Source organism: Ixodes scapularis, unplaced genomic scaffold, assembly GCF_016920785.2.
Source record: "Ixodes scapularis isolate PalLabHiFi unplaced genomic scaffold, ASM1692078v2 PGA_scaffold11__112_contigs__length_91849675, whole genome shotgun sequence".
Lineage (NCBI taxonomy): Eukaryota > Metazoa > Arthropoda > Arachnida > Ixodida > Ixodidae > Ixodes > Ixodes scapularis.
The window spans coordinates 37,452,744-37,480,406 of NW_024609837.1; the positions used below are offsets into that span (position 1 = coordinate 37,452,744).

General features: G+C 44.2%; 1 non-coding gene across 1 annotated transcript in view; it reads right to left on the reverse strand.

Annotated features, from left to right (window-relative positions):
- Window positions 1-6,828: 6,828 nt before the first annotated feature.
- The window catches only part of LOC120844642, a 60,305-nt gene continuing 39,470 nt past the window's right edge, over window positions 6,829-27,663 (reverse strand). The window contains exons 3-5 of the transcript XR_006077465.1: window positions 12,429-12,639; window positions 9,380-9,731; window positions 6,829-6,959 (exon numbers count right to left, since the gene is read on the reverse strand). This is a non-coding gene — a transcript (uncharacterized LOC120844642). The remainder of the gene's footprint in view (window positions 6,960-9,379; window positions 9,732-12,428; window positions 12,640-27,663) is intronic.

The window sequence follows — 27,663 nt, forward strand, 5'->3', positions numbered from 1 at the left end:
TGTCGGTCGGTCGCTACGGAGTGGCAGTTGCGGGGCCTAAAGGATGGTTCAGGCACATACCCGAGTCCGATCGAGTGCGACTGCAACGGCTTGCAACGTTAATCCTTGTACGGATTGTTGTGAGAACGGGGTTTTAATCCGCTTACGAAGCGGCTCCAAACCGCGTTGCCTTAGCGACCCGTAAAAATATTAACGTCGCAAGCCGTTGGAGTTGTACTCGGTCGGACTTGCGCAAGTGTGTGAACCATCCCTATAGCTCTTGATTTGTAGCCGCCTCTCTTACGTTTTCCTCTTTATCTTGCTGCGTCTTCCGTTGTCGCTATTGTGTAGCTTTAGTGGGTCAAGAATCCCGCAATCAAGAGCTGTCGCAGTACGTGTAGTTCACTTTGTTGTCACTGAGGGCACACTGAGGAAAATTCCCGCTCCGAGAGCAGTCGCCGGTTGTACCCGGAGCGTACAATTGGCTTCTACACCCTCCACGTCTGCCCGTTCCATCCAAGCTACACCCCAAACTCTGACAAGAAACCGCTAAGATCTGGCATTCAATAAGGGTGTAGCTAACACCGCAAAGGTACTCCATCTCGTTCATTAGAGGGACCCCATTCGTACACCGGAAACGGAAGTCACCCGATGCCCTGGATTGCTGCCGAGCCTTCCATGGTCATATCCCAACAGCTGAGCACCACGGCGGCGCTCCGCTTTCTGGCGAACCCAATCGGAGAGGACACCCTCTGCATCAAGCACGATTGCCTCTCGCCGGATTATCTGGGACCTCGTCGCCGGTCTAATAGGATTACCGGACGGGCCATCGGTAAGACGGATTGGCGTCTTCTGTGACATTTCCGAGAAGGTGCACGCTGTGGAGCCTGGAGCGTGACCGGTTTGCTTTTTGCCGTGCTTGTTGAAGGGAAGAGGGTTCGTGGAGACAATCTTGCGAAGCGCAGTTGATGCGGGATCCACATTGGCAGGATATTGTGTCGTCGGAGTGCCACCTGCAGCGCGAGCTTCTTACATTCAAAACCACTTTGACGTCTCGTGAACTTCGAGCATGCACGTGTTATCGAAGCACGATGGAAGGCAACGAGCGGAGGCTGTAGCCCGGCTTCTGACGGAGTCACTCGTCGTTCTTATCCTGCCACTGACACCACAACGGGTCTTTATCATGTGAGCGAAATACGTTTTAGCGAATAGCGGTCATTTGAGCGAATTGATGTTTACGCGAATGACTGGGGCGCGTGTTACCCCCCGCTGAACTCATACTTCTCGTCGGCAAGGTGTCGAGAACAAAAAAAAGTACTACGATCCAAAACTCTCCAGTAGCCCTTCAGAAATCGCAGCTAGCCAGGCCGCCTTCTCTGAAGCATCCCCTGGAAATCTGTGCAGAGTACTTTCGGTTGTGACTTCGCCGCCTGCCATCCTTTCACGCAGCACCGGCGCAACATGACTCCTCATGTCACGCACAAAAGTCTACTGCGCGTTCTCTTCGACCTTAGACCGGTACAGAGACCTTAATATCACTAAAAGATCCCTAAAAAAAAACAAAAAAAAAAACACGTCAAACGCGAAAGTGACGCCGGTCGTCTGCTAAAAGTGAAGGCCGCACGGACGGAGAAGAATGGTTTGTCGCGTTGGTCGCGAACACGACACTTCCGGTTGGGATGTTTCGGAGGCGGGAGAGAAACTCGAATTGCACGACGACTCAACCTTTGACGTCACTGCACTTGCGCGGATTGCGGGGGAGCTTGAAAATCGGCTTTTGAGAATTGTATTTTTACTTTGCAAGTACTGACTTCCTATGCTTCAAATTTGGAGGGAGGTGTCCAGTCATCGCTTTCAATCGTTTCGGATAATACAAAATTATGATTTTGAACTATCAGTGCATTTTAAGAAAGGCAGTACAAGCCGAGTCCCGGGATCTTGTCACTGGTCCTCAGCCAATAAAATAGCGGCATTTAACGATAAGAAGATTGAAGGACGAATCACGAAGAGGCAATTGTAAACATAATATGGCACACCCCGCTTTTTTAAAGTTGTGAGTTAGTGTAGCCTGTAGATTTTCGTCAGATAACATTCTTAGGACTTAGTTCCATAAAAAAAAAGTGTCTTGTTGGCTCTGCCTGTGCTGTGATCATGGTCTTTTCACGTAAATATTTTAGTAATAAAGATGCCTACATTTCCACTACGAAATATATTTCGTAATGAAAATTTAAGCATTTCCACTACGAAATACCATTTCGTAGTGGTAGAAGGTAGGTATTTTGTAGCGGTATAAGGCCGGCCTTCTTGACGCACTGGGAGATTGTGCGTGCGTGTGTTAAGGGGCTTTCAAGGGGGGAGGGGGGGGGGGTGACTACTCGGCGGGATCAAGCGGGAACAAAGGTCCTTGACAGCGGCGCCACGTGCGATCGGTTGGCGGCGCGGCACTGAACAATCGCAGATGGCACCGCTGTCGGATGCTATTCGCGTCTCCAGCAAAACGGACGGCACCTAGAGGGAGAACACTGTACAATGCTCGGAAAGGTCCTTTGGCGATTTATGTTCGTCTCTTGCGGGTTCCGTGATTGCATGCGGTCGGCGGTTGGTGCCATGGAACGGTTATTCCGGTCACTCTGGTGTTACTGTCGAGCGAGCGTGTTGCTCAGGGCACCATGTACACAACCTAGACCAGCGCGTAACCCGAATGTCGTGCGTTTGTAAATGTTCATCAGCGCGGTACAAGGACAGTTGGCAGTCCTTCCATGGCTTACCCGAAGAAGGCTAAGCTTCTGGAAGGACGCTTGCGCCAACAAACCTTCGCGGGTTTGTTACGTAGTGGTAGATATCGGGGCGAACCAACATGAAGCCAATGCATGCCTGCTTAAACCTTGGTGTTGTGCTTTGAGTTGGCACATCGCTAGGCCCAACCTTCTTCCGGTTGCAATATCTTGTTGAGACTGGCGATACACGTACGATTCTGGATTCGTGAATAGACGCCCTTGCCCAGTGATCTGTGTTCCGCGCGTTCCATCAACCTTTCTTTGGCACTTTTCTTCTTGTCTTCCCTCCCCATTCCCTTTCCAGTAGCACCCTCCCTCCCCTTGACGAATGCGGAAATATTCCGAGCCTGTGAAACACGCTTCCAATTTGTGAGTCAGAACTTCCGTTATGCATACAACACAAACAACAACAAACGACGAGAATAACGTCCCAGCAACGCCCAGAACACCGATATTTGTCCGCCAAATTATACTATCTATTTTTTTTATCCTCGAATGATCTTTTGCGATAGTGCTTGCTTACCAACGCGTTTTTTTTTCTTTTGTGCCAGTGGGTGGACCCCAATTGCGAATGAGCTGGCAAACAAGGTTTGGTTGCCGTATCTGAAAGCAGTGTTTGTTGTTTCTCCCTCCGGTAAGACGTGGAAAATTTAATAACCCTTTTTGCGACGAACATAAAAAGAGGCAACGATAATCTGCAGCACAGGAGGTCTTTTCTTTTATATTTCAATACAGAGATTGATGACGCGCAAAGGTACTTCAAGTATGACTTCTAATAAGCCGAAACTCCGTGTCGTGTTATAGTTTTATGAATAAAACACTGTCCCTCATTGAGAGGGGTAAAGTCTACGGCCACGTCCAATGCACGCGACTCAAGCGACGTCTGCGTAGAAAGGCAGTGCCATAAAAATAGCCGCAGGTATCTACAACAGCATTCTGGCATACGCTGTAGCGGAAGCCAGTAAAATAATGAATATTTCCTGTTCAGCTCTACAGGTTGGTTGACTCTACCTTGCTTTTGACGAATTCCGTAAATTGTTTTAGGGTAATGGCAAAGTTTGCAACGTAGCACGCCGTTCGTACGTTTGCTCAATTTATTTGCGTAGTAAAAACAATACAATATATAACACCCACCCATTGTTTACCCAGTGATTAAGTTAGCCACACATTTAAAGCGAATAAGCCATTTAAGAATTTTTTTTTTCTGACAAAACGTATTTCTTCAAGCCTGAATATTTTCAGGCCTGTACAGATACTGGTGGCCCACAGCCGTGGTAGGACATGGCGTTCGTCCACAGAGAGTTTTAGTATATCGTTTTGAAACCTCCGTCACCCCGATAATGACACAATGCGTGTGTAAAGGCGGCGGAGGAGTATCGTGTATTGTTATCGGGGTCAACGAAACCATCGGAACGATGTACTAAAACTCTCTTAGTATGGTGTTACAGGAGAATAACATACTGGACGAAAACCAGATTCCGGTTTTCGTTTTTAATGTTATTCTCCTCTAACACCGTAACTTATAAATCACGCTCCATTTCCACAAGACTTTAGTTACGTATCTCGTCGCAAATTCGGAGAACGGACAAGTGTCGTGTTTGAGCTAACTGTTTCGCAGAGTGTCCATTCAGAACTTACCGTGGTGGTCCCGTTGTCTGCAGTGGCCATTCAGGTCCTTGCCCACTCTAATCCACAACCTGTTTTGGAGTTCAATTTAACGTACAGGGTGCGGCAGTATGAGCTGATGCAACTGGGGCAGCACGAAAGCATACTTCAATCTGTTTAAAAATTCGTTGAAATATCGCGCCACAATTTCTATAGTCTCAGTGTGGCAGTCGGGTTCGTAGCACAGCATGCCAGAGTCGGTGCATGCGGCGTTTTACTCCATTTGGTTGGCACTAAACTGAATAAGTTCGTACTGCTGCTGACTCTACTTCCGTAGACAAATCCAGGTTCTTTAGAGCCTAAATTTGTGCAGACAAATGCAAAACTTTAAGGACGTTACGTCCTCAAAGATTTCCATTTTTCTGCACGTGACGATGCACAGCGAAACAAAAGTTTCTCACAACCTTTATGGTGTTTTATATTTGACTTAAAGGAAATGTTTAAGTATTTCCTTGACTAAACATAAAACTTGAATGTAACGCGCATTTAATTCATTTGTTTTTGCGGTATTATAATACAGGAAGCGCCGATTGCATATTCTCTTCTGCTCCAATCACCAATACTCACCATAAGACTACGTCCCATTCTCACTGAAGGAGCAAGGGGTGATGACGTAGTGAATTTACGTCACCCATTAAAACACTAAAGGTTGTCCTGGTTGGCACAAGCGGAGTTGTACCCCATGTGTCAATTGAAACAAAATGGGGGTTGCAGTAGATCGTTCCTATAGTTCCAATAACAATACGAGGCAGGCTCAAAGGCGTTGATGAAGTATTGTGTATTGTTATCGAAGTTATCGGAACGATCTGCTCAAACTCTCCATTGAATTGGGCCGCTTCTTTACGATCAAATGACCCTCCACAAGGTTACTGGCGTTCCTAGGCGAAAACGTTGGCCCCTATCGCCTTGTAGGAGAGGCTTACATCTTGTAACACTGTACCGCTGTTTCTAAACGGTATCACAGAAAAGTGCACGTCTATTTTGTTTAAGAAAAAAAAATATTGACGTATTACCAGATAAAACAGATGGTCAATAATATCTCTCTAGGTTAAAATATGTAACGCAGGGTTATTCTTTTACTTAAGAGAAGCAAAGTAAATATTAGAGTTAAAAACAAGGCACACTTACAACAGATAACAAAACGTATTCCAAAGTTCACGCGTGTAATCGGGGAGTTATTTTGTTTTTCTTTCTAGAGAAGAGAGATTGTATGCAGTAACGTACCTCCGTATTGTCCTCAAAATTTCCTTTATTTTGAACAGGCTTCAAAATAGAAGTTGACTGTGGTTCAGTCGCTTCAACGCCATCAAAACCAGGTGGACTTGTCCATTTACATCGACTAACTTGGTTAAAAAAAAAAAAAAGAACGATGATGTGATGAGCCAATCACAGTGAACCAGGCCGCTGGAGTACAAATATCGCTCCTTCAAGGTCCTGGAGGCATTCCTGTTTTATAGCAGCACCTGGTCATATCCGCAAGAAAATCATACTGGTTCTGGCGCACCGTTGACATGTACTGCCTTATAGAAGAATGAGGGGAGGTACTAATGGCGTGGCGTTATTTATAGGCTCTAGTAGTGTCTTGAATGGCGCACTGAAAATATTTCCTTCTTAGAAAAATCAAAAATTTTGAGTGCAATGAGCAAACAAACTTATACAGAAAAGAAAGTTTTTTTGGACGAAGGGCTTAAACATATTGTGCATTGTAGTTTTATAAATAGTGCAATTGCAGTTGTTTGGGGTTAGTTGGATGAGCCTTTTTTAACATTGTCTAAACCTCAGCGTGAGTTTAGATAGAAAAAAAATGCATATGGAATCAATAGATAAAAAAAAAGAACGCTGAAACAGAGCTAAACGCCGTTATAATATAATAGAGGGGTTACATTTCTTAAAAATTTCTGGTCTTCAACTGTGTCTAAGGGACAACGAAAGCAGGCGACTTTTGAAACGCCACATCCGGAGTTTTTTAATTGATGGCCACACTCTACTACTCGTTTCGCGTTATTTTGATGTATCCTTCAGCGACTAAACCCCACAACCTTTCCATAGACACTATCTAACAATGTGCTCACCAATTTATAAATAAACTTCGCTCATGTCACTGAAGTCCTCCCTCGGTCAACACGCGCCCCACTTTATCTTTTACTTTCTTACTAGGTATTGCAAACAGCGTTTGCAATACCTAGTAAGAAAGTAAATGATAAAAGTGGGGCGCGTGTTTCAACACTTTGGCCGCAAGGGTGATGCTTCTACCATGCCCCGGACATTCTTTCAGCCATCACGCACGTCGATTTGGGTTAGCCGGTGGTGTCACTAGCACTGCGACTGGCGAGCACACAGGGAGGACGAGGGTCTTGGAGCTTCATGGGCACAAATAGTTATGCTTTTGGCGTTCGGACGCACTGCACTATCGCTGCACCACGACGTGAATGAAGACTCGGTATAACATCAGCGCTCCCGTGACGAGATGCAGCGACGATAGAGACCGCTCACTGAGGTTTCCCTGGCGGCCGTGCTGCATCGCTGCGGGTTTTTCCCCTGCACGAAACAAAGCAACACAATCTGAGAGTTACTCTCAAATTTTTATATTTTAAGAAAGTACATGAACTGTGTGGTTGAACATATTGTATCCCTATACACAAGGATATGCTTGTTAGATCAGTTTACTCTCAAAAGCTTTGTCTACTAGGCTCGTAGAGGATCCAATATTTTCAAGACGAAGCATCTGCCCGTTGCACGTTCGTCAGTCATAACCTCCTCGGGGTGACATGAAAACATGAGTTCATCTACATTGTATCATAATTTAGTATATTGTCTTTTTGTTAAATGTACTAGTGGACAATCCAGAGGTGATGCACTCGGCACACATTCGAACCAACTAAGAAATATTCTATAAATAAATATCAATGTTACCAAAGTGGCAGGTGCCCACTAAGCACTTAACCCCTAAGAGCACACTGGTCATGGCGGTTCTTTCACAAAGACACGCAACAGAAACTATAAGTTCCCTAGAGGCAAAATTCATCGGTCACAATATATGTGGGTAAAAAACGACCACCCACAACTTTGGAAGTTCTATGTGACAGATAGCATGGACAGTTCTCCTGGCATGTCACACGAGATGGCAGCTAAAAAAATAGTGTGAATACCTAGGTGTTAAAAGAAGAAATCAAAATGATGATATAATACAACAGGTTAAATATCAGGGCCTCTCGGCTTAGAAGGATGGCTTTAACTGAGTTTAACTGCGGGTTTCTAAGGAATTGGATGGGTGCTCTAGTCGCTCGCAGTGAATACTTATCGCCTTACTATGCGCCCATCTTGGCACAGGGAAAAAACCCTGTCTAGCCTTCAGCATTGACTGAATAATCTGATAGCTAAATATCGACATTCTTGCATGCAGCATTGGGAGTTCGTTTATTAGTTCGCAGTTAAATAACAAAAAAAAAAAAAAGACATCAAAAATAAAAGTGCGAAAGATTGAACGGACATTTATCAATGATTATTCCTTATTCAGTGAGCCGGTCGTTGAAATATTGTTCCCGGGAAGCGTGTCCTACTGGGGAGCTCAGCGTCAGAATGTTTTGATTGCTTCGAAATAATAAATAAGAGGGTAAGTGATGCAAAATGAATGGGTAATCTCAGGACAAACACACGCACACACAAGAGCACGCACACACACGTACACGCACACACGCACGCACACGCAAGAACACACATACACACAAACACACACACACACACACACGCACGCACGCACACACGTGGTGGCGACCCTTGCAGTTGTTTAGAGAGCCGCCGAGAACATAGACGAGCAAACTTGGTCGCCAAGGTTCACTTGGCTACCCCACCCGTGGCTACTGAAGTTTGTGTTGACCGGCCGGCTGCGGAGCGTGGTATGCGGACCGCAAGTTTGTCTACTTCTTACACAGGGGATGCAATGATATCAGAACGCCAGGCTCTTATTAGCTGATTGAAAAAATAGTAGGTAGACCTCAAGGCATCTATAGCATTGAGGTCTACCCACCATCCTTCCAATCAAAGCCGATCAGAAGTCAGAGTTGCCCGGACGTCACCGCAACCCCTGCGCAAGAAACAAATGACTTGCTCTCCGCATAGAGCTCGATAGAGGACGGACGTATCCACCTTCACTGCTGCATCGCCGCCAGGGGCGCGGTGGGTCAGAGAACAGAGAGTAGCGACGTCGCCAACCGGAAATAATAGGAACAAAATGTAGACACGTCTTTAGCATGAGTTGGAAACCTAAGTGCTTTGGTTTGACCAGTCTTGGCCGCTGTCCTTTTACTGGAAAACAAAAAGTTCCCCGAGCGCTTTTCGATTGTACAACGAACTCGTATGAATTAACCAACGAACTCAGCTGAATATAGCAATTCACATAGGCGTCTTTAGGTTCTGCATTTATTATACACGAGTTTCGTTAGTGTGGCGTTTAGGAAAATATTGGCGCCTAAAACTTCTGATAGTTTCCATGCACAGGAAAGGAAATGGTAAAAACTGCCTGTGTTATGCTGCTACTGAGCCACTCACATATCAAACTACGTTCGAGACGTTGCCCTACTGTTCTCTTTTCCTTCGATTTGGAAGTTTCTTCCTTTTTCAGTTACACAGACAAGAGTGCTACAATAGGATGAAGCAAAAACGTGAAAGCTCATTTCTACATGAACACCCCAAAAAACGTCCAGCGAATCCTAGCGTGTGTGGTACCATCTGTGAGTATACAACGTCATCCAACATAATTTTTATCGTCTTCCCTCCTGTGCCTAACTAAAAAAATAAAAAAATTAGGCTGTGAAGTTTTACCTGACACCCGCATTCGTGAAATTTTAGTATAATAAATGCACCATCTAAGGATGCCTTCGAGAAAAGTTTCAATACGCACCATTACTTGATTTATTTATACGACTTTTTCTTTACGCCAGAGTAGCGCTCAGAAACACCTTGTATAGGGTGAATCGTCTCTTCAGTCGCGTGAACAGTATGCCGTACCGTTGAGCACGTGCACGGTAATGTATGCCGGGTCCGCGTACGACGGGATGCACGAGTAGTTGCCCGAGTCTCCCGTGGCGGCGTCGGGCACCTGGAGCCTGGACACGGTGGTCGAGGGCCCCCTCTCCGTGGCCACACGGATGCCAGCCGTCCTCGACGAGTCGTAGTTGATCATGCGGTCGTCGTGGTACCAAAACACGTAGACCGGGGGCGCCCGGCTGTCCGTCACCACGCACGTCAGGTTGATGATGTTGCCGCTCTGGATGTACAGGTTGGAGCCCTCCGGGATGCGCGCCTTGGCCACTGGTAAGTTTGGAAAGGAGGCAGGTAAAAGAGGAAAACATCAATCAGCGGCCAGAGCGGCAACTGCAGGGCTATGATGTGCCTTTTTTGCTCATTGGTCTAATCGGTGATTGGTAAAGAGCCCAGTCGATGATCGGCCTCCAACACGTGCTCTTTTCGTTCCACCGGGATCTGGATGGGTGTGGGACGAAGTGTGACCAAATGCAGATGTCCCGCGCTCGGGGCGAAGAATCTACTGGATTAACTACGACTCACCGACAGTAGCCCACCTTTTTGTTTACAAACACAGGCCGTCTCTTGCGCCCCAAGAGACCTCCGGTCGATTCGTTTCGGCGTGCCTTCCTAGTCTGTTAATGTAAGAATTTGTGGCACGATGAAGGTTTACAGAAATCACGTATTTGGGAATATAGCAAGACTCTAATGCTGTGCTATTAAAAAAAAAAAGAGGACGATCGATTCGTCTTAGAGAAGTAACAGAAAATCTTCAGAAAACATTTGGCTAACCAGTAAGCGGTGCTGCAGTAGGGATTGTATGTCCTCTCATTTAGCCGAAAGTTGGCGAGGACGCAAATTGCCAACAGCACATCCGTTCGGCGCCTTTAAGAGGAAAGGCCTATAGCCATTTTATCAACACGCTCAACGTATGAACAAAGTCAAATTATTGTTGACCCAATTTGGTAACACCAATTGGTGACATCAGTTAAGCGTTTGCCGACATGTTTCCACTATTTTTGACGTCTAAGTACGATGGATAATTTGTGCTCTTATAGGTAAATATTGCATCAATTTTCTCCGCTTCTTGATTCGGTGATTAAGTCAATCAAAAGTTTTGTGTAAAAGTTTCAAAATGTCACGAGATATATGGTCGATTATTCCCGAATTCTCCAAAAATCCTCAACTGCTGGAGGCCTTAGCATGAAGATGTGAAGACGGGGTTTCAGATGATGCACTTTAGTTAACAAAAACGCAGGCATGCGCTCTTTACGGCATAGGTAATCCAGAGGGAATGTGATACTGCGATTTCAATGTTTTACCTTGCTAACTATGCCAAGACGTCAACAGAGTTAAATATATCGGATAATAAGAAGCGCGTGCGAAAAAAAAAATTGCCATCTAACGTTTCACCGGTTGGATGAGGGTATCGATGCGAGCGGCCCTGATCTCCCTAGTCGGAGCCGATAGATCCAAACCCTAATGACCACTGAGAAACACTATTTTCGCAATAAAATGAAAAAAAAAGGTTAAAGTTGCGCTGCTAGCAGACCATACACTTTCACTAAAAAAGAAGCGAGAGAGGGTGATTAGAACTGCATAAAAGATCACACCCATTCGAGAAACCAGTGAGCTTTCAACACTGAACGTCATAAATTTGACGCTGCCCAAAGCTTTACCCTACGCCACTTGCAATAGGCTCTTTAAGAAAGCGCAAAGGGAGGGCAACGTAAACTAGAAAAACCAAACGAGTGTAATACTCAAAATATACTTTAAAAAAAAATTCAGGGACGAAAAGTGAGGTGCGTGAATAAATCTCATCCCTACGTGCCTTTCTCTTTCGATATGTGTTATTTTTTATCCCCGTGTGTTTTTACGGCACTTGAGGGCGCGGTGACGTGACACGCCCTAAATCAACCTTTACGAGACTTCCTTGTTTTTATTCTTTCTTTAATGTCCCGGATAACACCAAAAAAAAGCGAAGAGCAGCTGGGCGTTGAAAAGAGTGCGGTACCTAGCTTCTATCACGGAATTGGGTACGTGCAGCGGTTGACCTTCTGACAAAATTAGGGTGAAGCAGGCATTCAGAACGATATTGGTTTTATACTTTTCGAGCGTTCCGATTAGAAGTTGGCGCGCGGAGAATGTGCACGTCTCTAGCAAAGCTTAGGGGGTGGCAATTTATATCGAACGTTGTAAGACGTTCGGTAATTATGAGCAGGAGGCACAAGTTTTGTTTTTCGGCTTCAAAATGAGGTTAAGGACACCGTTTTTCCATGTAGTAAACCTAACCAAAACTATCATGTAAAAAAAAAAAAGTGTTTGAGCCGAAGCAACAGGACACGGGAAAAGGAACTTTTTCATCATTTCGCGTTTTGTCTTACTGTTTCTTTTGTTCTGTATTATTTTACTTTGACATTTTTATATTCACAGTCCGGAAGAGAATATCTCACGGATATTATGAAGCCTGCATACTTCAATAGATATAAAAAGAGAACGAATCAATAAAAATCGCAAATTTTAATTGTTAACTTGAAAGAAAAATGAAGCATTAATTATGGAGAAGGATGAACAGACTCGCAAACAAATCTTGAGAACTGTCTAGCGTCCTACCGCCCTCAAATCATTTCGAGATAGTATAGGAGCCAGCGTCCTTGTGGGTTGTAAAATTATGTATAATATTGAATAAAATTGTATTTGTAGCTTTCTAATAGGTTTATTTTTATCAGTATTTTTTTTGAGGGGGGTTCAACATACAGGAATCCGCTCGGCAATTTACTATTGTCGCCGACAGTAGTAAAACTACGAGGAGGTCATTTCAATGTAATAGGCCTTCAGCGCGAGAATTTTTATCTTCGATAACGGCTTGGCCTACTGCGAGCCCCGAGCTTGCACGCATAACCTATGTACGACCGAAGGCTTCGAGCACGTGCTGGAAGCCGTGCATGACCGAGGCCATGGTGACCCCGGAGTCCAGGGACTCACCGACGAGGGCGAGCGAGACGTTGAGGCTCATCTTGGGTTCGGTGGATATCTGACACTCGTAGACACCGGCGTCCCCCTTCTGGGTGTAGCGCACCTCCAGGGTCCAGTCCTCGGAGCCCTCCAGGTGGATCGAATGGAACCGCTGGTCCGACGTGTACGTATAGGTGCCCACCGTCAAGATGTGCAGGTCGCGCTGGCGCACCCACGACACCTGCACACAGGGGGACAAAAAGTTTGAAAGCTCATGTTAGACCTACCTCGCCTCATTGATAGAACAGCGAGAAGAAAATGAAGGCCAAAACGAAGGTATAAACACAATTTTTGTCTACTAATGCCTCTAATAACTTGTCTTCTTCAGTGGCGATTGTTGAATAGAAACTCCCAAAATAAAATATTGTCTTCATTGTTTGTCCGGAAGCTTTCGATCCCTTTTGATTAAAGAATTTGTAGAGTAATGCTGTTTGCTATTTATTGTTTTCTTGCTGTGCACTTTAGATACAGTGCGGGAGTGCGTATTTTCAATACATTTTATGCTTTTACATATCCTCTTGTTTTTTTTTTGGTTTCTGTTTTTGAGTGTTATAATTGCATGTTAGATTGCCCCCCCCCCCCCCCCCCGCCCCCGAATTTTTGGTACACAATTTCCTTCAAATGTGACGTTATATAAGTAATTAAAGCTTTTCTAGGTTCTACCGTCAACACTTCCCATATGCAGATTGCATTAGCACTCTATACAAAAATTTTCTTCCAATTTATAGTGGTTTTCCTTTACATTTTCTATCGCTAGCCAGTTCATTTATCAGGATTATGGCGTGCTAAATTTATTATATTTCTACCTTGGTAAAATTATTTGACGGCGGCACAGTACGTGGGGAATCTTGACTTGGCTTGTGCGAAAAAAGCATTATTCCCGCAAAAAAACACCAGCAAGATTACTGAAGCAACCTCCACGCTTAAAGAACAGAAAACTCATTAGGGCGGTATACCAACTGCACACAAACAAAGCCCTTAACGGGGTTCACTATGCTCAGAGTACGTCTTGGTCTGAATAATTTGAGATCAAACTGAACGTACCAATTCCAGTGCTATCAATACATTTCAACGGACGTAATATGGCCATAAGTGTCGTTCATATTGCATCTCAGACAATAAGAAATTAATGTGAATTGGCTAAATATTCACAGCAAATGGCAGTCCTTATTTTAATCAGTCTTGCTTCCTCCGCGGCGATCAATGTTTCCCACTACTCTTCCGGTTTCCTTCTTCCTGGTCTGAGTAATTCTGAAGTGTGCTGCCTCTTTAGAGCCATCACAAGTTCCGACAACCCATCAAGATTAGCAGTAATAAAAAAAAAACACTTTTTGGTCTTGCTCTCTGCATATATATTATATATATATATATATATATATATACCGGGTGTTTTTGCGAAGACTTTCAAAAATCCTAAAAATTAGGGCGATTGAAAAAAGACGAAACTCTCTTCGGGAACGAACTACCAGCCACGGCGGACGTCAGGAATTGCCAAAAAACCTACTAATTAGCCAGATAATTGATTAAAACTTGTTAATTAACTTTTTAATTAGGGGAAATGGACATATGGTTCCAATTAGAAAGTTGCTGAGCGTTATCGAAAACCACTAAATAAGTCATTTTCAGAAAGACTTTGAGCGCGTGAGACGAGTAGTAGCGCACTAAAGTTACCACTCGTGGAGCAGGTACAAGGCTAGCGGTTGCGGTAAGGCGCCCGCGCAATTTTTCCGCCTCTCATCTAGCCCCAGCCTTGTCGTCTGCTGCTGTTGCTGACCAATCGCAGCAGATGTTGCTGTCTCACTCCCTGGTCTCGCTTGGTGCGGCCGTTTAGCGTAGGGGCCCTGGCGGCATTTGGGCACGACGTCTAGCCCAGTAGACCGGCGCGCCAGGAGGGACACCGAAGTAGCTAGGACTAGCGCGGATACGGCGGAGCGGCTGCGGTTAGCGGAACAGCAATGTGCACCGTTTCGATAGAATGTCAACGCTGACGTCTAATGCTCCGCAACACATGGGGTGGGGGGATTTCTAAGTACAGAGCAAGAAACGATAATATTAAGTCGTACTCTGGAATCCAGAGGCTCGACAATTTTGTAGGGATAAACGAAGTATCCGCAGCAAGCAACTGGTCAGGCTTGCGAGTAGCTAACGAAAATGTTCATGCTCCGTTTCACCTCACAATCAACTGCCGGATAGGCTCCGAGTTATCGATGTCGATTCAATGTTTTTTTTTTTTTAATGTCACGTGATCTCCGAGAAGGGTGGAGCGACGCGCAGGGTGTGTAGTTATGTGACACGTTTAGAGTGCTGGATTGGCTTTGACCACATGTAGCGTCTGCTGCGCTTCACTCCATTGTAAAACGAAGTATATTTACGAAGATGTCCACAGGACCAAACGTTCGAAAAAATGCTGAAGTAATTAAAAAAACACTTCCGTGTGAAATGCGCCTTAATTGCCGAAATCTTCAAATTGAGCGGGCGACCGCAACAAAAAAGTGAAAACGCGAAAAATTTCATGACAGAACTGATTTCTATTGCATAACTCTGGAGTTCAAAGCATTCCCGGACGAAATTTTGAAAAAGCACATGGTGGCGTGTTTAAGGCCTGTCCAAACAGTATACTGTGCTTAAAAAATCGGTAGGCGATACGACTCTCATAAATTCTGCAAAGCTCCGCTTCCGCCCAATCTTTTTTTTTTTCCGAGGGGAAAGTTTTTTTTTACTAAAGCTCGCCCGTGCCTTTCATAGGGGCCCTGAACATGCTTATCACATGGGTCTGGGCAGCCGCTAACAAGCTCTGCTGGCTCCTGATCAATCGTTCAAGGCCTCCGCTGCTCTTCAGGTTCCGAAAACGAGAAAGGGAAGGGCTGTGCTCGAAATTTCACCCAAATAGATTCGAGGTGCTCCGGCGGGTTGTGTCACGTGATAACACAGATGGAGCGACGCTTGACGCGCGTAGGTTTTTGAACGCAAAGGTACAAAACTAAAGTTGAGGCTTGGGCGAGTTGGAACATACTTCGGAAATAAAAACAGCGCGAAAAGACGAGGACCAGACAAAGAAGTAACACGGACGTAGCGCTGACTTACAACTGAGTTTATTGAACGCAAAATCGCAAATTATATTTGCGGCGTCAGGAACAAAGAGAAGAAAGAATTCGGACAATGTGATGCACCACCAATAAAAATAAAACAATGATAAATATATATATATATATATATATATATACACATATAAAACTGAGAAGAAAAAAACCCTTAGTGAAAACAGCAACAACGGACGATTTAATCTTCGACGTTTCGGCCGGAGTCCGGCCTTCGTCAGGAAGACGCTTGGGGTACATCCGTGTTAGCTGCTCCACCTTGGGTGCGCCGGGGGCCGGTCTGGAAACAACGGGCATGGTGGCCTCCCGCCACCATGCCCGTTATATATATATATATATATATATATATATATATATATATATATATATATAAATAAAAATAAAAAAAAAAATGCAGCACGACACAGCCGTACAGAGTACGTGCTAAAAAACGAGCAAATCAGGGAACCAGAAAATGCATCTTTTTGTCTGATAGGGCCACTGAAGGGCTGCTTATATATGCTGCATCCAATGTCGCTATCTCGACAGCCTCTTGAATTTCCCGAGTAAGCTGGTCCCTATGACGCAATTAACAACCTCACACCTTTGGAAGTCGGGTAGGCAACCACAGTCGCGGCAATGAATGACCAGATGACCAGACACGGTTGTGGAGACACTGTAAACGTGGTCTCTTAACATGTCATTGAGACAAGGGCCCGTCTGGCCAACGTAGCGCTTGCCACACGTCAGAGGAATGGGAATAAACCACCCCCTCAGGACACGAGACGAAGCGATCTCGATGCCTCGTGCTGCAAGCCGTGGCTGCCCTCGCGAGGGCAGCCACGGCTTGCAGCACGGGGATAAGGCATCGGAGAAGGGTTAACAGCTCTGCAAAACCTGGACAACCTGTCCAAAGCAGAGAATAAAACGTCGACGTCACACCCGCCCGCAGTGGTTTTTAGGTTGTGGGACAAGCCGTGTATGTAGGAAATGACCACAAACTTCCTTCTTTCCCTTCCCTTTTTGTTGTTGGCCTCTTCTTCACTTGTCATAGGCCTGCTCTTGATATCTTTCAGCAAAGACTCGGCGACTGTTGTTAACACGCGGGAGGGAAATCCAGCATCTGCGAGGCGCTCAGTTTGCCTGTCAAAGCTATGTTTAATTTTATGATAACAATACCTACGCAGCGCATCTGTATAGCAAGTCCTCGGAATCGCCCGCTTGACAGTTTTTGAGTGAGCGGACTCGAACTGGGGGCAACAGTAGCTTTCCCCCAGCACGGGGCTCATACCTCTAACAAACATGACCTGGACAAATAGTTAAATTGAAATCCAAAAAACGGATGCATCCTGCCTCAGGAACTTCATGAGTCAGAACAAGTGGCGAAAGGCAATCACTAAAAATGCCTAAAGCGTGAGTCATTCACGAAAGAAAGGATAAGGCATCGGCATGTAACAAAATCAGAAAATCATCTACATACCGGAAGACCTTTGCAACTTTGGTTCCCCCAAGCCGTTCAAAGATGATGCTGCTATTTTCAGCGGCAGGGGGTATGTATTGCTTCTTGCAAATGCCCCCGTGCTTAGCGACTTTTTTTAGCGAGCCTTGACCGCATCATCTTTGAACGGCTCGCGTTAGATATACAATATTTAGGCTACACAAACACTTTTCACATTAAAAACTAATTTTTGATGGATATTATACAAAGACGGCGTACCAGGATAGTATAAATCATTACAGGGTTCAATACTATGTACAATGCAAATATATGATAAAATAATATTTCTACTTGTGTGTCGTGTCCTTGTTGCTCTTCATGAAAATCGATTACCCTCAATATCTCTCCGCTGTTCAACTTTCCAAAATAAAATAATGTAAGACAGAACAGCGGCCTCTAGAACAGAGGTTGGTCTCTTCTCTATCGACAAGGGGCGGTTGTCAAGTGCCATGAGCCGTAAATTGTGCTTTTTATGGCATTTTAGCTCGACCATTTTACTAAGATGCGAGTTTTTTCTTCGACTGCAAATTCTACCTGCCCACTCTGCAGAATTAGCACTACGGGTACGATGCAAATTAAAAAAAACTAGTGGTGTAAGCAACGTTGAGACGGAGCCTATGCAGTATTGATTTTATATGCTGCGTGCGCGGAATTTTATCTCATTGTTCATTTCGCAGATAATCGACCGTTTAGAGTGTTCGTCACACCACATAGAACTGCTCTATCTGTTCATGTTCATGTTGCAACCTCTACAGGAGCTCTTTCGGCGTTACCGGATTTCTAAAAAGTTTCGATGTCCCATGCACTTCCGCAACGTCTGTATATAAAAAATCCTCAAAATTTACAGGTATTTTGCTTAATATGTTAAAGAAGCTCGCCCAACTGCAACCTTAATATTAATAACAAACAAATGGAGGTAGGCAGGGCAGGAAGTAATCATTACGAACTTTACTACGGAAGATTACACACGATCGTTGCTCGTTGCAGCGAAACAATCGTTGTTGCGGAATGGGATTAGAATTGCTCGCGCCAAGCAATGTGGGATGCATAAAAACAAGACAGCACAATAGAAAAAAATGTGACACAGAAAGAAATTGCGGCCAGTGCTGATTTGGAAGCGGATGCGTTCGACAGAAGCGGGGATGCAGAAAAAGCGAGCACTTGTAGAAATAAAAAAAAAGTACGACGGCACTGAGAGATGAACAGTACCAAGACAAATAGTGGGAAAAAGCGATATGTATAAAAACGTGAAAAAATATAAAGGGAAGAAAATAGGTTTAGTTTAGAAAGAGATGGAGGTGCGGTGCAGATGGATCTTGAGCGAGTTTGGGAAAAAGAACACGAAAAGATACAAAGAATTGAAAGCAGGGCCTGCGAAGTAGAAATAAAAACAATGACAAGTAAAAATAAAGTAAATTATAAAAAAAAATTAGGGGTAAAAATAGTTAAACTGAAACAGAAAAAAAGAGGGCTAGAGAATGGGAGAAATAAAAAGAATGTGCTCGAAGGCCCAATACAAAAGCAGTAAACTTAGCATATATATATACACCCCCCCCCCCCCCTACCCAGCATACATAAACAAAACGAAACGAAAACGAGATGAGATACACAAATACAAAAGCGGGAGAAAAGAGAAAGATTGGTGCCAGGTTGTAATTGGGAGCGCATCCAATATTTTGCTGCAGCGCCTACACTGACTGCTTGATGGCGAGACAATTATTGCAAAGTGGGACAAAGCCGCACTCTGGGTCGCATCGAGCTTCCATTTTGGGGCCGGAACGAACGTCAAACGCGTTTTACACCGGGTTGAAACGCGAATTTGAGAGAAAGGCGACATGTCAGCGCGCCTAGGATGTCTAGCTTAGAGCAAAGCAGCCGTTATCGCTAAGCATGTCCTGGCTGATGCCATACCATCTGAATTTCAGATCTGAATTGAACCAAGCATCCTTTTGGTCGGCTGTCAAAACTGAACTAGCCTATGGGAGGAATCCAGTGTAGAGTTAATATGAATAGTTATGTTTAGACATTAAATGCTACTTACTCTTGATAAGAAATCCGAAGGTACCTCACCTGCACAATGCGTTTCTACGTCTCCATCGTAGGTAGTTAACTATGCTTCGTTTCATCTTAAGTTCAGACGCCGCGACGCTAAGAAGTGGGACCGATCAAGCAACGTCGAAAGCGCAAGTCACTACGCCTTTTTCTGTTCATGATTGGTGGAGCGATGATATAATACATAAGGAACAATAACGTAGCCATTATTTTTGGGGGAAGGTTTATTTTTTAAGGTGGCTGGGATGTTCATGACTATAGTGGTGCGGAAAGAGGCAGGGGAGTCCAAATGCATGTGCATAATATAGGGTCAGCTGGATTTATTTTTCTTGAGGGCGGGGGGGGGGGGGGGGGTTGAAACCCCATAAGCCTCCCCCCTCCCCCCTTCCCTGGCTGCGCCTCTGATGAGGAGTGCCATAGATGATGCGCTTTGGACACTGAATGATTGTTAGCATTACCTCGCAGCGTCGGCGGCGTGTAGTCTTATGTTGAAATAAGGTACAGAACGATTTGTACAACATAAACTCCTTTTTGCTAGAGCAATAGCACCCAAGAAAAGCTATGGTCAAAATTGAAAGTTATTGTATGATATTTTTAAAATCTATACTGCTGAATCGTTACGCATTATGGAGGGGGTAGTGATAAGTGGAAACATAAAAAATGTATGTATTTAACAATCACAAAGAAACATGCCCATAACAAAAAAAAAGTCTCACTCTACAAAATTTTTTTTTTTTAATATTTTAGAAAACAAGCATCATCTCTAACATTAAAGATTTCTTCACTGAGAATATTCGAATCCCACATAGTTTGAACAGAAAGTTAAGAGGAAAAACACTCTGGATGATAACTTGATTAGTTACGTATCGGCACTTAATCAATTAACCTACCTATTAATCAAATCACAATTTAATCGCGATTAAATTGTTTTAGCCTTCTAATCAATAAAGTTTTACAAAAAAAACAAAAAAAACTTAAAGGCTTTTGTTGCGCAGACGTGGACCAGTATACTTGCATGAATGCAAACTTAAGGTGAAATTTTGACCTAAAGTAAACTGTGGGGGCAAGATTTGTAACTTCAAACAAGCTCAGAAGGTTATACGAGTTCCACCCACATCAACTCCAAGCGAGCGTCCGTTTAACGCAGCAGAGACTAATGGGAACAATCAAGAGAGTGCGTTTCCCCCAGCCTGAGAATATCAACGAAACTCTTTTCGTCTGCGGCTGAAGTGGTAATTGGTGAGTGTGGTTGTCCTTTGACTGTTCTCAACCACATTTCAAGGTTGATTTAAAATTCGAAATTGTTCGTCGCGCCGTTTATAACATGTTCATAAAAAATGAAGCATATTTCTTTTTTCGCTTTTTGGTACTGTAATACATTCCAGTGAGCGAACAGATCAATTAATTTATTATACAGTTAAAGAGCGGCGATTAATCGGGTTTTTGTCGTTTTGATCGAAACCCAGCCCTGGTGTTTTCACGTTGCAGGAGAAGCGCTAAAGTAGACTCACTCACCCTCACACTCACACTCACACCAGAAAAACGGTCACTCACGTCGCGCTGACTTTCAACTCAAATTGTATTTTCGTCTTCTTTCGTTGCTAATGGTTTTGTACAGAAGAGAAAGAAGTGAGGTGACAAATTTAACACGGGTAAAAGAAAAACGAAAGAAGACGAAAATACGATTTCAGTTGAGATCAGCGCGACGTGAGTGACCGTTTTTCTGGTGTGAGTGTGAGTGTGAGGGTGAGTGAGTCTACTTTAGCGCTTCTCCTGCAACATGAGTATCCAACTCGCCCAAGCATCCATTCTAAGAAGTGTATTCACGTTTTACAATGATCCAACATTAAAGACACATAATGTCGTGGCAGGATGTAAATGCCTCGTTCTATGCCTGTATATCCGTGATATATAGTCTGAAAAACGTTCCACCTCATGCACTTTCACCTTTCATAAATCCGGGGTCACACTGCCTATATATCATACAGAAGACAGTCTACACATAAGAGTAGCCGCCATATCCATGGTTCGAACGCCACGTGCTACGTTTCCTGCTTGAACCTATTACCATGTGGCATTCCAAGAGCAGATCTCGCGGTGACGCGTTTAAATCTTTATGCAGACTGTATTTTGTACGATTCATAGTCTGTGTAACCTCGGCTTAAAGAAGTTTCCGACCAAATCTGTATTTCATTTCAGTGCAACTTGTAAACAATTATTGCAAATATTAGCGCTCCTTCTGCAACACTATGAAGTCAAGGGAGTAATTAAAGCTAAGCCGGTGTCTAGACAGCGTAAACGGAGGTAGAATATTTATCCCCCCATTCAACGATGTCATTTCTAACAAACATTAGAGCGGAACGGCATGCACGGCAAACGTTAATGAAATATTGTTTGACTCTGACTTTCACTAACCAACTATTTCTAGCTTGCCGTGCCACGACTTCCCACCATAATCCTGTCGTTTAAGCCCAACCCCATTAACTAGCCGGACGACTGCGCGGTACGCCCATCGAATACAGCGTGGCGATTACAGATCTTCCTTTATGAAGCTGGGGTATTCAGTTGGAAGTATCGGACAACCACAACCCGTACCTTATAGCTGCTGCAGCATTTTGGGCGTTAAAAAAAAAAAGGGGGGGGGGGGACCAGGTTTAGACATCGATTTCTGGTTTAAGCACCGCGTTTGAATTTTGGGAATAGCCTACATTACCGACCCAGGTGATCAAAGGCCAGTAACTAAACTCTCACTCTCCATTTGGGGGAGGGATGCGGAACCTTTGATTAGCCAACGGTGGCCCGGTCTGTATTTGTGAGGCCAGTCCGGTGATTTGAAGAGTAGGGTGCTTCTGAGGGATTACTTAATTTTAACTCATAAAGAGTTTACAGAGAATAGACTAAAGAAGAAACAAAAGGGATTATACGTTATATAATTATTTTTCTAAACGTTCCTCGCATAGAGGGATGTACTTTGTACGAAGTAATGTAAACCTAGCTACTGGTTTACTCCCTTAATGTTTGTAATAACGATTGCTTTTTGTCTACTGAAATTGAGAAATGTATAATCGAATCTAGAGCCACTAAATATAGCTAAGCATACTTAACCTAATGTTAAATAACCATGGTTTTTGTTTTATAATCTGGAGCATTCTTGCAGAGCTTAAGCAACGACGAATAAGCGCAGGAAAAGAGCACATCGCTGTGCTTTGACTTCTGTGATATAAAAAAAAAAATAATGTTTGCAGGAAGACGCTGAAGGTAAATCCACTGGATGCATCTGTGTTGCACGTCCACGCTGAACGCATTGACCTAGAAACCAATAACCTAACAAAATAATTCGTATTCCTTCTTTACAATAATTAATACACAGTGTACGTCGACGGATAACATTAGTTAATGTGCTCTACTGGATGTCCTACGCTTTCTTCCAACAAAAATACGCTAAAAGCTACGAAGTAGGAGCTAAAAAAAAAAAGGACAAGAATAAAAAAAACGCGCTTGCGGTACTTTGCGTGCTAGTCACACACAAGGCGATCGGACACAGGAGCTTGCCGCGAGATGTCTGAACATATCGGGTCCTGGAATCACATGGCCCGATCCTCGGATGGGATTCATCTTTCTTGTGTCGCCAGGGATGCGAACAAATAAAGAGACGGCCCGTGCTTCTCATCAGATCCCTGACTAAGCGATCGTGACTAGATGTTGACTCCGCCGCTGGACGTTCTACTCTTCCTCCCGCACCGGAGATTCAACGTACAGGCCGTTGGACGCCGGCAATGGGGATTCGATGATTAATATACGAGAATGGCGCTCCAATACGTATCGGGGTGTTGGAAAAAGACTACAACACCCAGATTCAGTACCTTCCGGACTTTTTTCTGAGTTAGATAACGCTGATTTCAGCTAACCTTGCGACACATTTTGCAGCACACACACACACAAAAAAACAAAAAAAACACCAGCATCTTTGCATTGTTTGTAGCGACTGACAATTTAAGAAGCGTAGGACGTGCAAGCTTGGAACATCTTTATGTCCCTCCAGAGCCAATTATATTGCTCCATTAAGAAATAAAAACACCGAAGAGCCTATAAAAGCAGTGTCACATTAAAAAAAAAAAAGAAGAAAACAGTTGCACAACTTTGGCCACTAACAGGAGAGAAACATGTTTTCGGCAACCTCGTCCCATTGAGGCAACATCAACTGTCGGAAAACATGCTTTTGTCCCCCGTCAACCGTGTTCGCCGATTAGCTGTCCGACAGTCAGAGCACTCTGTCACACCACACTGACGGCAGAGCCAACAGGGGGAACACTCCGCCATATTGATTGTTTCGTGCGGGGCGCGGCGGCGCTGGAAATGTGATTCTATAGAGTGCAAGTACGCTCGAATGATCGGAAATTACCAGGGAATGACGTCAACCAGTGACTGTGGTTAGAAAACTTGACAGAGGGAGTATTTTCCGCTCTTAATTTCATCAAAACGTTCTTCATTCGCTGATGAAGCCGCTGGCCCTAACCGAAGAAGGTGAGATCGCTGCTATGTTCGTTATTTAGGCCACTGTATAAAGTGTTTCGGCTCGGTTCTGTCTTTCATGCAACTCCAATTTGTAGACTAAAATTGAGTTAGCCCAGTTAGTGCCCAAAAGTGTATTTTGTAGTGTGGTGTTCAGCTGAACAGACAGAGCTTAAAACCTGCGACACCGACACGATATGCCTTCGCAACGATCGGTAGAATTCATATTTATAATGCTGTCTATTTTTCTTTAGAATCTTGTATATGATCGCTTCATTCCCCAAAACGTCCTGTAGATTTTGGAAACAATTCAGGTTTCTGGCAGTGGGTGTTTTCAAGTTTCAAGCATAAACATTAGCACAGTCGTTTTCAAGCTTTTATTTTTGAATCGCTCGATTTTATGGATACTTTTTATTACATCTAATCAGTAGGTAAGTAGGCGTGCCACTTTATTTTACAGTCACGAGCTGGTGTCTCGACAGATCAAATTTCAAGAACCGTCTGAACATTAACCACCGTGGCTGTGACCATTTTGACGATCGCTTCCGGTAATTACGAAGTAAATACACTGATCAAAGTATTTTCGCTGCACGCCAACTTTAATTGTTGTTAAATAGCGTTTTTAAGCCTTTATTTGAGTAAGATCTTAAAAAAAAGTCGCGTTATTTACAGGAAACTTTGCTATCGAAGCTATATGTGTTGTGTTGAAGGAGGCACGAAATTCGCTCATCCACCGATTTGGGCAACACTGGCCATCTAACGTAAGGTACAGCTGTTTTTGCAGCCAAAATCTGTCACGCCGAGGCAACATTGCTGCTGTCGCCTGTGTTGTGCCAATGATCTAGCGATGTGACAGGCTTGTCGGGCAACAGAGCGACCGAGAACAAAGTTGACCAGCTGTTGATGGACATACAGGGCTTTTTTTATCATTTGCAGGTATGTTTAAAGAAAACCATGAAAGCTACACTCATGGGGTTTTTGCGAGTTAGTTATACGCCCAGGGGGACATTATGTGGGTGGATAATCTTTGCGATAAGTCCGTTAATAAATAAAAATTCGTTACTTAACTTTTTAATTCGTGAAAATAGACATCAAGTAACACCTTTTGGCGGGCTAGTTGGTTCATGATTTTAGAAATAAATGAACTGCGTATAGGACGAGGAGAGGTAGAAACCAGTACTGCGCTCTGTGTGTCGTACTCGTTTCTACCTCTGTCCTCGTCCTTTGCGCAGTTCATTTATTTCTAAAATAGACATGTTTTCAATTAGAAACTTGCTGAGCGTTATCTAAAACCACTAAATCAGTCATTTTCAGATAGACTTTCAGCGCGTGAGAAGCGTACGAATGTACTAAAGTTACCACTCCTGGAGCAGGTACAAGTCTAGTGGTTACGGTAAGACGCCCGGGCAATTTTTCCGTCTCTTATCTAGCCCCAGCCTTGTACTTGCTCCAGGAGTGGTACATTTAGTGCACTAGGATACTTCTCACGCGCTAAAAGTATTTCTGGAAATGACTGATTTTGTGGCTTTCGATAACGCTCAGGAAGTTTTAAATTGGAACCATACGTCTAATTTCACTCATTAAAAAGTTAATGAATTTTAATTAATTTTCGGATTTATCGCAAAGATTAACCACCCACATAATGTACCGCTGGACGTATAAATCACTCGCACAAGCCGCATAAGTGTAGCTTTCATGCAGTTTTTTAGGCAATTCTGTAAAAAAAAGAAAAAAAAAGAAGCTGTAGATATTTTTTTTCTTCACTAAGACAGTGCCTTGACGTTATTGTCATTAATGTTATTGGGATTAAGATATTCAGAGAAGAAAAACCCCAACAACATCCGGCAGGGGAAACACACCAAACGATGGCTTGTACCGTACGCCTCTTTTGCTGGTCCTTGTATCGTTTTTAAAACATAAAGCGTGCTTTATCGGGATTTAGCCGGAGTGATTTTAGTCAATTTGAAACATGCAGGTGGATCTTTTTAAGAAAGCAGTCGGCTCGCTTTTCAAAGAAATGTTTCTTAAAGTGCGAGCCAACTGCACAGCCGGCACCACCGCTTTGACATGGCGTAAGAAACGTGAGTTGTCAAAACGCCTCCAGTTAAAGCCGCGGTCAGACTGATAATACATCATGCGAAAGACAGTCTGCAGAAAGTGTCTGAGGCGTGCTAATGTAGGGAGCAAGCGTGCTTCGAACATGGGCGTGCCCGCAAAGAGTTATGTAATCATCTTTGCAGCGAACGCCGTGTTTTTTGTATGGTGTATGAGCAGTGCGACGGCAACTTTAAGGATGTACAAAGCGGTTACTTCTCGATACAGAGATGCATTCTGCGAATTGAAATGTATGGAGCCATTCAATCACAGGGTGCAGTGTTATGGAGTTAGAAAAAGAAAGGTAGCGAAATGCGTTACTTGTTTCTTGTGAATAAAGAGAACGCGTTACCGACCCACGTTACCTTAAAAATAAGAGGAACGCGCTACCTTTACCGTTAAACATTAACGCATTTTATTTTTCCGTTATATTGTATTCACGAATTGGAGCGTTCTGTTGTTTTGACGTAACGGATACGCATGAGCGACAAATTTTAAGAAGCATGATGTCCATGCAGAAACCTAAGTACCTTGTATATTTTTTTGTTCCAACTAGATCCTGACGAGAAAGAAAACAAAAATGTAACATAAAAAACGTAAGAAGTTATACGACTTGACGCCTAAAATAAAAAAAATGGAAGAGTAATATTTTTTTAGTTTTGGTGGGAAGAGGTAACGAGCAGCGTAACTACGTTATCCGTTACGCGAAATAAGAAACGCAACTATACTTTATTCGTTACTGTTTTGAATAAGCCTAAGGAAAGCGTTACTACGGCATGAAACATTACTGCTGTGTCTACGTTAATTCTGAACGAAATGCGTTAACCCGTAGTGCAGTGCCAAGCCAGTTTGTTCTCCCGGGCGTCGGCGTTACCAAATGCCGCCACCAAAGCTTCCCTCGAGCGCCGTCTGCTGTCCGCACACTGTTGTCGTCGAAGAACCAATCGTTCCTGCCGTGTGTTGGGAGGAAAGATATCGTGCAAGCAGTGTCATTTCTGCGCCTCGGTTTCACGTTGTCGCGTACGTTGTGCATACTTGGAAAACAAAGCAGTGTATCTACACCATAGGTCGGCATTTCCGAACCCACTCACTCACCATCACATCACTAATTACAGCAACATCCAAAAGTCACAGCCCTTCACATCACAAAGTACATCGACGTCCAAAAGTCACAGCCTTTCACATCACAGAGTACACCGACGTCTAAAAGTCACGGCCTTTCACATCACAAAGTACACCGACGTCCAAACGTCACAGCCCTTCACATCACATAGTACACCGATGTCTAATATTCACGGCCCTTCACATCACAAAGTACACCGACGTCCAAAAGTCACGGCCATTCACATCACGGAGTTCAACCGGACAACAAACTCATCCCCATCACGTCACCTCAATCTCTGAACTCACAAAGTCATTCACCGTCACTTCACGAATCCGTCGAGTTCACGAAGTACTTCACCGTCACATCACGAATCCTATAGAGTTCATGAAGCATTCCCCATCCCATCACCGCCAGCTCTGAATTCACAAAGTCGCTCACCGTCACATCACGAATCCGACAGAGTTCATGAAGCATTCCCCATCCCATCACCGCCAACTCTGAATTCACGAAGTCGCTCACCGTCCCATCACGAGCTCATCGAGTTCAGCAAGTCGTTCCCCTCACGTCCGTGAACTGATCCCGTTCGTGAAGTCGTTCGACCGGTTCGACTTCACGGCCCTTCACCGAGTCACAGTCATTCACCGAGTCACAGCCATTCACCGAGTCACCGAGGTCACGGAAAGCGGCGTCGGCCCCTGCAGCCGCGGCCACCGCCACTGCCTCCGGCTCTCAGCCATCCTCGAAGTTCTTTCGCAGCGGCGCTGACGGCTCCAGATGTGTGTGTCAGTGTGTGTGTGTGTGTGTGTGTGTGGGGGGGGGGGGGGGGGGGGAGGGGGGGGTATTGGGCTGGGCTGGACGACGCACCCT